Source organism: Oncorhynchus mykiss, chromosome 9 (genome assembly GCF_057628025.1).
Source record: "Oncorhynchus mykiss isolate SJ-2025 chromosome 9, ASM5762802v1, whole genome shotgun sequence".
Classification (NCBI taxonomy): domain Eukaryota; kingdom Metazoa; phylum Chordata; class Actinopteri; order Salmoniformes; family Salmonidae; genus Oncorhynchus; species Oncorhynchus mykiss.
In genome coordinates this window covers 35,097,052-35,110,664 of record NC_143030.1, presented here as the reverse complement: position 1 = coordinate 35,110,664, position 13,613 = coordinate 35,097,052, and the positions used below count along the sequence as shown (strand labels likewise).

The 13,613-nt window shown below is 41.6% G+C and overlaps 1 protein-coding gene across 1 annotated transcript in view; it reads right to left on the bottom strand.

Annotated features, from left to right (window-relative positions):
- The window catches only part of LOC110531917 (NACHT and WD repeat domain-containing protein 2), a 92,420-nt gene that overhangs the window by 34,555 nt on the left and 44,252 nt on the right, over positions 1-13,613 (bottom strand). The gene's annotated exons all lie outside the window — the stretch shown is intronic.

Sequence of the window (13,613 nt, the reverse complement as noted above, 5' to 3'; positions counted from 1 at the left end):
CATTACATATACAGTATGAATTCAGTGTCCCGTTCACAAGGTACTTGGACTTAGATCCTAGATAGTTCTCTTTGGCAAGTACCAGTAATCATTTGGACCGGGGTTTTGCTTTGTTTTCACCACATTTATAGTGTAGATCAGGTTCACATAGACATGCAGCTCACAATCAGATTCAGACCATCATATTGCACATGAACAGGCCAATAGAAGAAGAGTGAAAAGAATAGCTAGGTGTTTCCACTCCATCGTGAACATTGAGTGCAAAGGTTGCTAATCTCCTATGTTGACGTGAGACATAGAGAACAGTAGAGTTAGAGCACAGAAAAAGCAAGAGGTTCACCACTCGAAACCAGACAGAGATCTGTTAGCCACTATTTGTGTCACACCAGAGGATTAGTAAATTACCCCTGAACTGATTAGGGCCTCTGACACACACATACATACTCACATACACGTACACACGCACATACACATACACAAACAGAACAGCGCCCAATTGGCTCTCAAATACTCTCCCCATGCCTGAGATTCAACTCTCTCACCCAGGAGGACATGCGGAATGGAAAGCTGACAGAAGGCATCCGAAACCCACTAGGGTGTGTGTGCTCAAGGGTGTGTGTATGTCTCTGTGTGTGTGTGCTCTGCCATGGGCAATCTCCCAAGACACATTTGTCAAAATCAGTGTCGCCGGCGCAGAGAATTCTGAGTGCAAACACGCAACGGGGGAAATCTCCTCTGGATGGAGAGAATGAGGGAGGACCACATAAACGATTGTGGCCAAGCTGTTGCCGCCACTTACATGCTGACCAAACCAGACACGTGCATGTGCCTGAGTGCGCATGTAGATTTTGTACCCCCACAACAGACACGATCAGGACACGCAAGTTGAAATATCAAAACCTCGGAACAAATGATATTAATTTGGTGACAGGTCGAAAAGCTAGCTAGCTTGCTGTTGCTAGCTAATTTGTCCTGGGATATAAACATTGTGTTGTTATTTTACCTGAAATGCACAAGGTCCTCTGACAATTAATCCACAGATAAATCGGTAAACCGAATTCCTTTCTCGTCATCTCTCCTCCTTCCTCTGGCTTCTTTTTTACTTCTTTGGACTTTATATGGTGGTTAGCAACCAACTTTATGGTGCATTACTACAACCGACTGGAGTGTGGATGTCAGTTCATCTTTCAATCACCCATGTGGGTATATGCTCCTAAACACCAATGAGGAGATGGGACGTGGGTAAATGCTCTTAAAAAACAATGAATAGATGGAAGAGGCCGGACTCTGCAGCGCGTTGAGCATCACAAATAGAACCTATTTCTATTTTAGTGCCTGGCTACACAGACGCTCGCTGAGGTGAGCGAGTAGTGTGGGTGCAATGTTTGAATAACATGTATGTGTGGTCAGCATGTTAGAAGCAGTACAAACCCAGCCTCTGAGAGCCTGCTGGACTTCATGGGATCCCTCTGTTTGCCTACATTTCCCCTGGTGCCCGCTTTTGGCCCTGGGTTTCCTCTGTTGGTCTAAATTTCCCGTGGTGCCGTCTTTTTTCCCTGTTGGCCTACATTTCCTATGGTACCATCTTTTGACCCTGTGTTCTGTCTGTGGCCTATATTTCCCATGATTCCCTCATTTGACACTGGGTTCCTTCTTGTTGGCCTACATTTCCCAGGGTTCCCTCTGTTGGCATGCATTCATAGGGCAGTATGGGCACACCATGTACTTTGCACTTAACAATGAGTAAGAGGTATGAGGGTTGTTCGCTCGTGATTAATCTAATAAAATCAAATGTATTGGTCACATACACGTGTTTAGCAGATGTTATTGAGGGTGTAGCGAAATGCAAGTGATTCTACCTCCGACAGTGCAGTAATATCTAACAAGTAATATCTAACATTTTCAGGACATATACCCAAAGTACACGTAAATCTAAGTAAGGAATGGATTAAGAATACTGCATATATACAGTTGACACTTAGGTTGGAGTCATTAAAACTCATTTTTCAACCACTCCATACATTTCTTGTGAACAAATTATAGTTTTGGCAAGTCGGTTAGGATCACTACTTTGTGCATGACAAGTAATTTTCCAACAATTGTTTACAGAAAAATTATTTCACTTTATTTCACAATTCCAATGGGTCAGAAGTTTACATACACTAAGTTGACTGTGCCTTTAAACAGCTTGGAAAATTCCAGAAAATGACGTAATGGCTTTAGAAGCTTCTGATAGGCAATTTGACATCATTTGAGTTAATTGGAGGTGTACCTGTGGATGAATTTCAAGGCCTACCTTCAAACTCAGTGCCTCTTTGCTTGACATCATGGGAAAATCAAAAGAAATCAGCCAAGACCTCAGAAAAAACGCCTGAAGGTGCCATGTTCATCTGTACAAACAAAAGTATCTATATCCACAGTAAAATGAGTCCAATTTCGACATAACCTGAAAGGCCGCTCAGCAAGGAAGAAGCCACTGTTCCATAACCGCTATTAAAAAAGCCATACTACGGTTTGCATCTGCACATGGGGACAAATATTGTACTTTTTGGGGAAATGTCCTCTGGTCTGATGAAACAAAAATATAACATTTTGGCCATAATGACCATTGTTATGTTTGGAGGAAAAAGAGGGAGGCTTGTAAGCCAAAGAACACCATCTCAACCGTGAAGTACGGGGGTGGCAGCATCATGTTTCGGGGGTGCTTTGCTGCAGGAGGGACTGGTGCTCTTCACAAAATAGATGGCTTCATGAGAAAGGAAAATTATGGATATATTGAAGTAACATCTCAAGACATCAGTTTAAGTTTAGTCGTAAATGTGTCTTCCAAATGGACAATGACCCCAAACATACTTCCAAAATTGTGGCAAAATGGCTAAAGGACAACAAATTCAAGATATTGGAGTGGCCATCACAAAGCACTGACCTCAATCCTATAGAAAATTGGTGGGCAGAACTGAAAAAGCGTGTGCGAGCAAGGAGGCCTACAAACCTGACTCAGTTACACCAGCTCTGTCAGGAAGTTTCCCAGCGTATTGTGGGAAGCTTGTGGAAGGCTACCTGAAACGATGACCCAAGTTAAACAATTAAAAGGCAATGCAACCAAATACTAATTGAGTGTATGTGAACTTCTGGCCCACTGGGAATGTGATGAAAGCAATAATAGCTGAAATAAATAATTCTCTATATCAATCAAATTTCAATGAAATGTATTTATAAAGCCCTTCTTACATCAGCTGATGTCACAAAGTGCTGTACAGAAACCCAGCCTAAAACCCCAAACAGGAAGCAATGCAGGTGTAGAGGCACGGTGGCTAGGAAAAACTCCCTAAAGGCCAGAACCTAGGAAAAAACCTAGAGAGGAACCAGGCTTGGAAGGGTGGCAAGTCCTCTTCTGGCTGTGCCGGGTGGAGATTATAACTGAACATGGCCAAGATGTTCTCTACTATTATTCTGACAGTGGTGATCCTAACTGACCTAAGACAGGGAATTTTTACTAGGATTAAATGTCAGGAATTGTGAAAAACTGAGTTTGAATGTATTTGGCTAAGGTGCATGTAAACTTCTGACTTCAACTGTATGTATGCCTCTTGTCCAGATGGGACATGGCAGTGTGCAGTGTGGTGGCGATTGCATCATCTGTGGATCTATTGGGGCGGTAAGCAAATATAATATAGCAATTAAACACTGGAATGGTAGATGTGCAGAAGATGAATGTGCAAGTAGAGATCCTGCGGTGCAAAGGAGCAAGATAAAAAATAAATACAGTATGGGGATGAGGTAGATAGATGGGTTGTTAACAGATGAGCTGTTTACAGATGGGCTATGTACAGCTGCAGTGATCTGTGAGCTGCTCTGACAGCTGGTGCTTAAAGCTAGTGAGGGAGATATGAGTATATCCCAGTCTGTGTGCTCAAAACAGTCTTGAAGCGTGGATTCCGATTGGTCAGACCTGTGTTGAATAGTCCTCACCACGGGTGCTTCCTATTTGAGAGTCTGCCTATAGGAGGGGAGGAGCAAGATGGAATTGTGGTCCAATTTGCCAATTGGAGGGTGGGGGAGGGCCATATATGCATTCTGGAAGGTAGTATAACAATGGTTGAGAGTTTTAGCAGCGCGAGTACAACAATCAATATGTTGATAGAATTTCGGGAGCCTTTTCCTCAAATATGCTTTATTAAAATCCCCAGCTACAATAAATGTAATCTCAGGATATCAAATCAAATTTTATTTGTCACATACACATGGTTAGCAGATGTTAATGCGAGTGTAGCGAAATGCTTGTGCTTCTAGTTCCGACAATGCAGTAATAACCAACAAGTAATCTAACTAACAATTCCAAAACTACTGTCTTGTACACAGTGTAAGGGGATAAAGAATATGTACATAAGGATATATGAATGAGTGAGGTACAGAGCAGCATAGGCAAGATACAGTAGATGGTATCGAGTACAGTATGTACAAATGAGGTGAGTATGTAAACAAAGTGGCATAGTTTAAAGTGGCTAGTGATACATGTATTACATAAGGATACAGTCGATGATATAGAGTACAGTATATACGTATGCATATGAGATGAATAATGTAGGGTAAGTAACATTATATAAGGTAGCATTGTTTAAAGTGGCTAATGATATATTTACATCATTTCCCATCAATTCCCATTATTAAAGTGGCTGGAGTTGAGTCAGTGTCAGTGTGTTGGCAGCAGCCACTCAATGTTAGTGGTGGCTGTTTAACAGTCTGATGGCCTTGAGATAGAAGCTGTTTTTCAGTCTCTCGGTCCCAGCTTTGATGCACCTGTACTGACCTCGCCTTCTGGATGATAGCGGGGTGAACAGGCAGTGGCTCGGGTGGTTGATGTCCTTGATGATCTTTATGGCCTTCCTGTGACATCGGGTGGTGTAGGTGTCCTGGAGGGCAGGTAGTTTGACCCCGGTGATGCGTTGTGCAGACCTCACCACCCTCTGGAGAGCCTTACGGTTGAGGGTGGAGCAGTTGCCGTACCAGGCGGTGATACAGCCCGCCAGGATGCTCTCGATTGTGCATCTGTAGAAGTTTGAGAGTGCTTTTGGTGACAAGCCAAATTTCTTCAGCCTCCTGAGGTTGAAGAGGCGCTGCTGCGCCTTCTTCACAATGCTGTCTGTGTGAGTGGACCAATTCAGTTTGTCTGTGATGTGTATGCCGAGGAACTTAAAACTTGCTACCCTCTCCACTACTGTTCCATCGATGTGGATAGGGGGGTGTTCCCTCTGCTGTTTCCTGAAGTCCACAATCATCTCCTTAGTTTTGTTGACGTTGAGTGTGAGGTTATTTTCCTGACACCACACTCCGAGGGCCCTCACCTCCTCCCTGTAGGCCGTCTCGTCGTTGTTGGTAATCAAGCCTACCACTGTTGTGTCGTCCGCAAACTTGATGATTGAGTTGGAGGCGTGCGTGGCCACGCAGTCGTGGGTGAACAGGGAGTACAGGAGAGGGCTCAGAACGCACCCTTGTGGGGCCCCAGTGTTGAGGATCAGCGGGGAGGAGATGTTGTTGCCTACCCTCACCACCTGGGGGCGGCCCGTCAGGAAGTCCAGTACCCAGTTGCACAGGGCGGGGTCGAGACCCAGGGTCTCGAGCTTGATGACGAGCTTGGAGGGTACTATGGTGTTGAATGCCGAGCTGTAGTCAATGAACAGCATTCTCACATAGGTATTTCTCTTGTCCAGATGGGTTAGGGCAGTGTGCAGTGTGGTTGAGATTGCATCGTCTGTGGACCTATTTGGGCGGTAAGCAAATTGGAGTGGGTCTAGGGTGTCAGGTAGGGTGGAGGTGATATGGTCCTTGACTAGTCTCTCAAAGCACTTCATGATGACGGAAGTGAGTGCTACGGGGCGGTAGTCGTTTAGCTCAGTTACCTTAGCTTTCTTGGGAACAGGAACAATGGTGGCCCTCTTGAAGCATGTGGGAACAGCAGACTGGTATAGGGATTGATTGAATATGTCCGTAAACACACCGGCCAGCTGGTCTGCGCATGCTCTGAGGGCGCGGCTGGGGATGCCGTCTGGGCCTGCAGCCTTGCGAGGGTTAACACGTTTAAATGTCTTACTCACCTCGGCTGCAGTGAAGGAGAGACCGCATGTTTTCGTTGCCGGCCGTGTCAGTGGCACTGTATTGTCCTCAAAGCGGGCAAAAAAGTTGTTTAGTCTGCCTGGGAGCAGGACATCCTGGTCCGTGACTGGGCTGGATTTCTTCCTGTAGTCCGTGATTGACTGTAGACCCTGCCACATGCCTCTTGTGTCTGAGCCGTTGAATTGAGATTCATGTGGTATATAGACCGCTGTGGCTATTATTGACAAAAATTCTCTCGGGAAATAGTACGGTCGGAATTTGATTGTGAGATATTCTAGGTCGGGTGAACGGAAGGACTTGAGTTCCTGTATGTTATCAGTTACATCATAAATCGTTAATCATAAAACATATACCTCCACCCTTCTGCTGCTTCCCGAAGAGAAGTTTGTTCCAGTCGGTGCAATGTACTGATAACCCAACTGGCTTTACAGAGTCAGAGAGAGAGACTCTCTCTCTCTCATATATATATATATAAGATATATATATATACACACACACACTCCGGAGCGGTTCTCTTCTGCTACTGATAAACCAATCCAGTAAATGTGGAGGAAGAGTTAAGATGGAGCCATTCCTATGGGGGAAACGTCCGAAAGCAGAAGTCGCATCACAGATTCTCTTTCCATTTCCCCTGAAATCCGGATGTTGTTACTAACCCCACAGAGGGTGGCTTGTGATTGGCATGTCAAGGCAAGGAAATAGGTTGGAGAGTAAAAAGGATGTGAGTTCTTAGGTGCTTTCAAATTGACCTTCAATTTCATCTTAGTGTTGAGTACTCGTTGAAGGTGTCACAGGGGGGAGAGGCCAGAATGATTTAGCAGTCCATGCTAGCCATCATGGTCAGTTGGCTTGTCAGAAAGCCAAGGAAAGTATCTCACTTTGACTGACACATTGGCAGTGAACATAACAGAACCAACAGGCCAAATAATTGTACACTGCAAATAGCAACTATTCACTGCAAACGGAGTGTGGGTGGGGCCATCTGTTTGACTTACAGCCCTCTGGGGAGCTATCCTCCAAGTGGAGTGCAAGGAAGGGCTGGAGCAACAAAGTGGTTGGTGGTTGGTGCTATCAGCAAAGATGGTGGATAAATGAAGATAGTTCACTTAGACCGTTTACCACTGAAAAACAATGTCAGTTCCGGTCTGCTTAAGGGGGTGGCTCTCCAATAGACACCAGGGCCTGGTTTCCCAAAAGCATCTTAATAGGATCATAGTTACATTTCTGAGCTCTTTTCCAAAACCAACGTTATCAACGTTGCACTTGAAAATGCTCGTAATCTAACACCTGCCTCAGACCATTTTTAGCTAAGTGCGTTGTTAGATGCTTTTTTCCCCTACCCCATCACTTAATACACAGAAGATCTCCATTAAAACAGAATCACAAGATTTATCTATCGCTCTGTGATGGCTGATGACTTCAGAATGAAGTTGACTACAAATACAAACTAGCCAATGTCTTTGCAATTGATACAAAAAAAGTGGTGTATAAAAAGATGCCGAGATGACCTCCTTAAAATATACACAGTAGGCTATAGACCAATTTCAATCATATTGAAAAACATTTCATGTTCAATCAATTGAATTTGACTTTGCTGCTGGTAGGCTACTGTCTGTAATTTGTCTCAATATATTTAATGATGTGTAGCTTAACATGTGCGCAAGGATGTGCTAAATCGTTGATTAGAACAAGCCACATCAATATTTGCAGCCGTAGGTGGTAATATCTCTCTAGGTGCTGCTCTGCTCATCAGTATTGTGGAATGATTCTAATGGTAAGGTAAGATTTGAATGGAGAAACTGATCTGAGAGCAGCGCTCCCTTTCCTTCCATCTTTTCCGTATTGAACCATACTCTGATGCATTTAGCAACCGCTCTCTCTCTGTGATGTTTTAGAAAACACATGTTACATCTTCTGCCGTTGTGGGAAAAGATGCATCACTAAAACACTCGTAAGCCCAAGTTCCATCATTATGAGGAAACCTGTCCCAGTGTGTTAGTAGCTGGGTCTGGTCTACTTAGTTCATTGACTGTAATGTAACTGGAAAACAATTAGGGAGTGGGGTGTCTTGCTTTGTCTTCTGTCAGTCATCACCCGGAGAGCTGGGCCAGGGCTCACTGGCACAGGGCTCACTGGCTGCCTACAAGAATTGTCGGATGTAGCGCCCACTCATTGTTGGTAAAATTACCTAATTCAACTAAAAAAGTTTTCGGTGGAAATTTAGATTTGAGTGGTTTTGGATAAGTTAAAGCTGTACTTTAGTGAAATTAAAAATGATTGTATGATTGCGAAAGTAAAATAGTTAATTTCCAAGGTTCTTGACATTCCCAATAGAGCTCGCCAGTTTGTAGTCCTAAATAACGGAAAATGAAACCTCTGGTTAGTTCAGCCATTCCTATGGGGGAAATTAATGGGAAAAGAAAGGGCTTTTGGGGAAAACAGTAAAAATAAGTTCTGAGGTTAACACAGGCCAAGGATATCTTATACGTTTTGTTCTATGAGATAATATCAGTCAGTTAACATGACCTCTGAATAATGAAGACTTTTATGTGCTTGTTTGAATACAGAAATGCAAAAAATAAATGTAACGTTAGCTGATGAAGATGATCTTATTGAACAAAAATGTTTAAGATCTTTTTTTTTTAGCTTTATTTAACTAGGCAAGTCAGTTAAGAACAAATTCTTATTTTCAATGATGGCCTAAGAACAGTGGGTTAACTGCTTGTTCAGGGGCAGAAATACAGATTTGTACCTTGTCAGGTCAGGGATTTGAACTTGCTACTTTTCGGCTGCTATTTCAACGCTCTAACCACTAGGCTACCCTGCCCCCCCCATCTAATAAGCCTATGTTAACTAAAGACCTTATTTTCAATAAAAAAAACTTTTGCTTTGAAGCTGACATATCTATTTGCTTTTGATTCAGCGGATTAGTTATCACTATGAGCAAAGTTGCCAATATGCTCTGAACTACCCTTATCAATGATTATTTTACGACTGGTCCCAACGATAGTCAACAAAGTGAAGGATTCAATTCCAGTCACCTCATGGAACATTCACATCAATAAAATCCTTGCTGCCCACTACCATCCGGGCCTTCAACAATACCAGGTTGCAATCAACACACAGCACTACCCAGTTACTTTATTTGCTCTTTTGCATAATAGTATTTTACTTGCCTTTATGTGACTGTATTGTAGTGTTGTATTTTGTTTTTTTACTACACCTGTATGACAAACAAATTTAATCTCATCTCTCAGCAGAAGAGATTGTTCCTCCTGACCTGTTCCTGTAAGATGAATTTAAATTAGTATCATTACCTTATTTCTTCTGTCTTTCATGCCATCCATTGTTGTATATGGTCAAGTCAAACAGATCTTTCTTTAATGTGTTTTAGGTTTGGTGTTTGCAGTTAAGGATTTGTTGTTTATTGTTTATAATCGCCCTAAAATGTCAATAATGTTGGCTCCAATTCCAATGTATTTATCGATTATTGTACATTATACAACGGGTGGGCCTAATCCTGAATGCTGATTGGTTAAAACAACATTCCAGCTACTGTCTATTCCACAAGTTACCACCGGCTAAATCTATGAAGTTAAAATGCCTATTTACTCTGTTCCATCTGCCTGCGCAATCCATTGTCATATCAGCCCAGCCAAGCAATTTATAAACGTGGTCTTCACTATAAAAAGCATCTAGACATTATCTCACGTTTCTTTTAGACTAACATTTAGTTTTCAACAGCAGAGATTTTAAAAAACCTTGCTGTCTGTCACTCTGACATTTGCAACATTGTTTCAATATTCAAATTTGATCTCCAACTGTCCCATAGTAATGAACGAGTCGGGATGAGACGGTCAAGCAGGCAACGTTTCTCGGCCAATCAAAATGAATCAGCTGACATCATTTTTATGGATATAAACAAAGAAATGTCAATTGAAAAAAGGTCAAACGAAACGAACTGCAGCTAGTTTGCAGTCTTTCCAGCTTCAGTTTGAAGTGATTGTGTTAGCTGTGTTGTTGGCTAGCTCCTCTGAACAACAGTGTCCTGACGAGTGAGCACATTTTCTATGCCAGGCAGTTTGTCATTAGCTCATTGTTATGTATGTCTCCAAATAAGTGTCACTAGAAAACAGTTTCAACAACTGCAAATGCAGCTACTTTACTGTTATTCTGGCTGCACTTTTTGACGTGACTGTAAATTAGTAATAGTTGGCTAGCTAGCAAGCAATGGATAAAAATGTTGCCAATGGAACTTTTCGAACGAACCACTGGGTCGCGTCTCTTGCAACCGAACCGATAGAACGAACGACCAGCCGGCTTGGGTAACACTCCTAATTTTGTGTCAGGACTATATCTTGTGGAATAATAAAATAGTTTGACTAATATAATCAAAATAAAGTTTTTAATGAAAATATGTAAATCATTATTTTAATATGTAGGTAACCCATTGTATAAAAGTGAAGGTCCTCGAAGGAGACCTAACAACACCCATGCCAATATACCGTGCATTCGGAAAGTATCACTGGGGCCAAGCTTCCTGCATCCAGGACTTCTATACTAGGTGGTGTCAAAGGAAGGCCCAAAAAATTGTCAAAGACTCCAGCTACTCAAGTCATAGACTGTTTTCTTTGCTACCGCACGGCAAGTGGCCTCTACCCCCAAGCCATAAGACTGCTGAAGAATTAATCAAATGGCCACCAGGACTGTATTTTGCACTGCACTCCCCCCTTTGTTCTACTGCTGCTACTCGCTGTTTATTATCTATGCATATATGCACATATTACTTCACTCACCTCGACTAACCTATACCCCCGCAAATTGACTCGGTACCGGTACCCCCTGTATATAGCCTTGTTACGTGTTACTTCTTTGTACATTAGTTTATTTAGTACTTATTTTCTTCAAAATGTATAGATAGTTAAGGGCTTGTAAGTAAGCATTTCACACCTGTTGTATTCGGGGGATGTGAAAAGTACAATTTGATGTTGATGATGTTAGTATAAAGGTTTACAGTCATCATGATGACATAAGATTGATTGCTTAAAACAAATCAATATCTTTGGTTTTGTACTGTTGGGAGTAAATTGCAGTGTATTACATTTACACACAATACCCCATAATGACAATACAAGATAATCTGGTCTGATGAAATAAAGATTGAACTCTTTGGCCTGGAAGAAACCTGGCACCATCCCTACGGTGAAGCATGGTGGTGGAAGCATACATTTGCAACCTGTTTTTGCTTCATCATAATGGGGTATTGTATGTAGATTGATGAGAAAAAACAAAAATTTAATACATTTCAGAATAAGGCTGTAACGTAATTATTATTTTTTTAAAGTCAAGGTGTCTGCACTGTAAATTGCCAAGGAAATGACACGGACACTCAGGGGTGGTCTCTCTATAAAATTCGCTGGCCACACACCAATACATGGACTTCACAGTCAAACTATAAGTTAAAGAGCATCCAATCGTTGTCACTGTTGACATACTATGCCGCGTCGTGATTCGATTAAGAAGGATATGATCCATGCGTGATTGGAAAATCCCTCCATGAGAGGTTGAAAACCAAACCTATCCTCCTACTAGACCTATCATAAAATTATTAAGACAAGTTAAAGTTATGAACAGTAGCTTATTTCCCAAATATTCAATCCTATAAAGGTGTTGTCCTAAAGTTGTTGTGGCTTTCAAAAATAACAAGAATGAAAGTCTATAGCCTAAGCTATTCTCAATCACAGCTTTATGAGAGATACTTTTTAGTTTACTATTATTGATGAGGCAAATAAAGCAATTATTATTCAGTTTTGAAGATGGTAGACTGCTTCTATCCAGCCCATGATGTAGGCCTATAACCTCACTCCCTACATACCGTAAGACAACCCTTTCTTCATCAAATAGTCACTGCTCCATCATGTGCGCACCACACAGACAGACACAGATACACACACGCACACCTGTTCTGCTCCTCCCCACCAGAAAGGAATCTTAAAAAATATTTGCCATTGCCTGCACTCAACAACTTTATATGTCATCATGATTCATCCAGTTGCATTCAATTTCGTGCTATAGTCCAACTGTCTTTTTAATCTGATGGCATGTTTTTTTAGTAAAATAATTTGGGGTGGGTGGCCAATAGGGTCAATAGCAGTGTAACAGTCACATAATGAAGACAAATCATACAATCAAAAAAATGTAATACAATAAACAGCACAATCAACCCAAATGTGACAAAATCAATCAATCAAGACTCATTAGGTACACAAAAAAACTTCATAACCTAATATCATGACGCCCCTCAGCACCAACTCAACAATGGCCGCCGATTCCTTATATGTCATGATTAGTTGCACTGGGGGCCATAAGCTCATATCACCCCTGTGTTGAATGGAGAATAGAGAGGTGTAACAGAACATTGTGTGTCATAATAAAGAGTTTACCTCTCTGTCAGTACAGCAGGCAGGTGGGGGATGTCAAATCAAATTACATTTTATTTGTCACATACACATGGTTAGCAAATATTAATGCGAAATGCTTGTGCTTCTAGTTCCGTCAATGCAGTAATAACCAACGAGTAATCTAACCTAACAATACCACAACTACTACCTTATACACACAAGTGTAAAGGGATAAAGAATATGTACATAAATATATATGAATGAGTGATGGTACAGAACGGCATAGGCAAGATGCAATAGATGGTATAGAGTACAGTATATACATAAGAGATGAGTAATGTAGGGTATGTAAACATTATATTAAGTGGCATTGTTTAACTTTTTATGGCTGCAGGGGCAGTATTGAGTAGCTTGGATGAAAGGTGCCCATATCAAACGGCCTGCTCCTCAGTCATAGTTGCTAATATTTGCATATTATTATTAGGTGTTGGATAGAAAACACTCTGAAGTTTCTAAAACTGTTTGAATTATGTCTGTGAGTATAACAGAACTCATAATGCAGGCAAAAACCAGAGAAATTCCACTTCCTGTTTTTTTTTCTGGAGGTGGCAGATTTTCAACCAAGGTCTCATTGAAATTTCAGCGAGATATGGATGAGTTTTCACTTCCTACGCCTTCCACTAGATGTCAGCAGTCAATATAACTTTGTCTGATGACTCTAATGTGAAGGGGGGTCGATTGACACAGGAAATAGTCACCACAGCCATGAGTGGATCATGCTTTCACCAGGCGCGTTCACAGATGAAGGACCTGCGTTCCATTGCTCATCTGAAGTCATTCTAATTCTCCGGTTGGAACGTTATTCAAGATATATGTAAATAACATTCTAAAGATTGATTCAGTACATCGTTTGACATGTTTCTACTGACTGTTACGGAACTCATGTTTTTTCTGGTTTCTGTTTACTCAAACATGGAGGCTAATTTGACTAATGTTCTGAGTGCCGTCTCATATTATTGCATGGGTTGCTTTTTCCATAAACTTTTTTGAAATCTAATTCCATGTGTATAACTTGTATTGTCATCTACATTTATGATG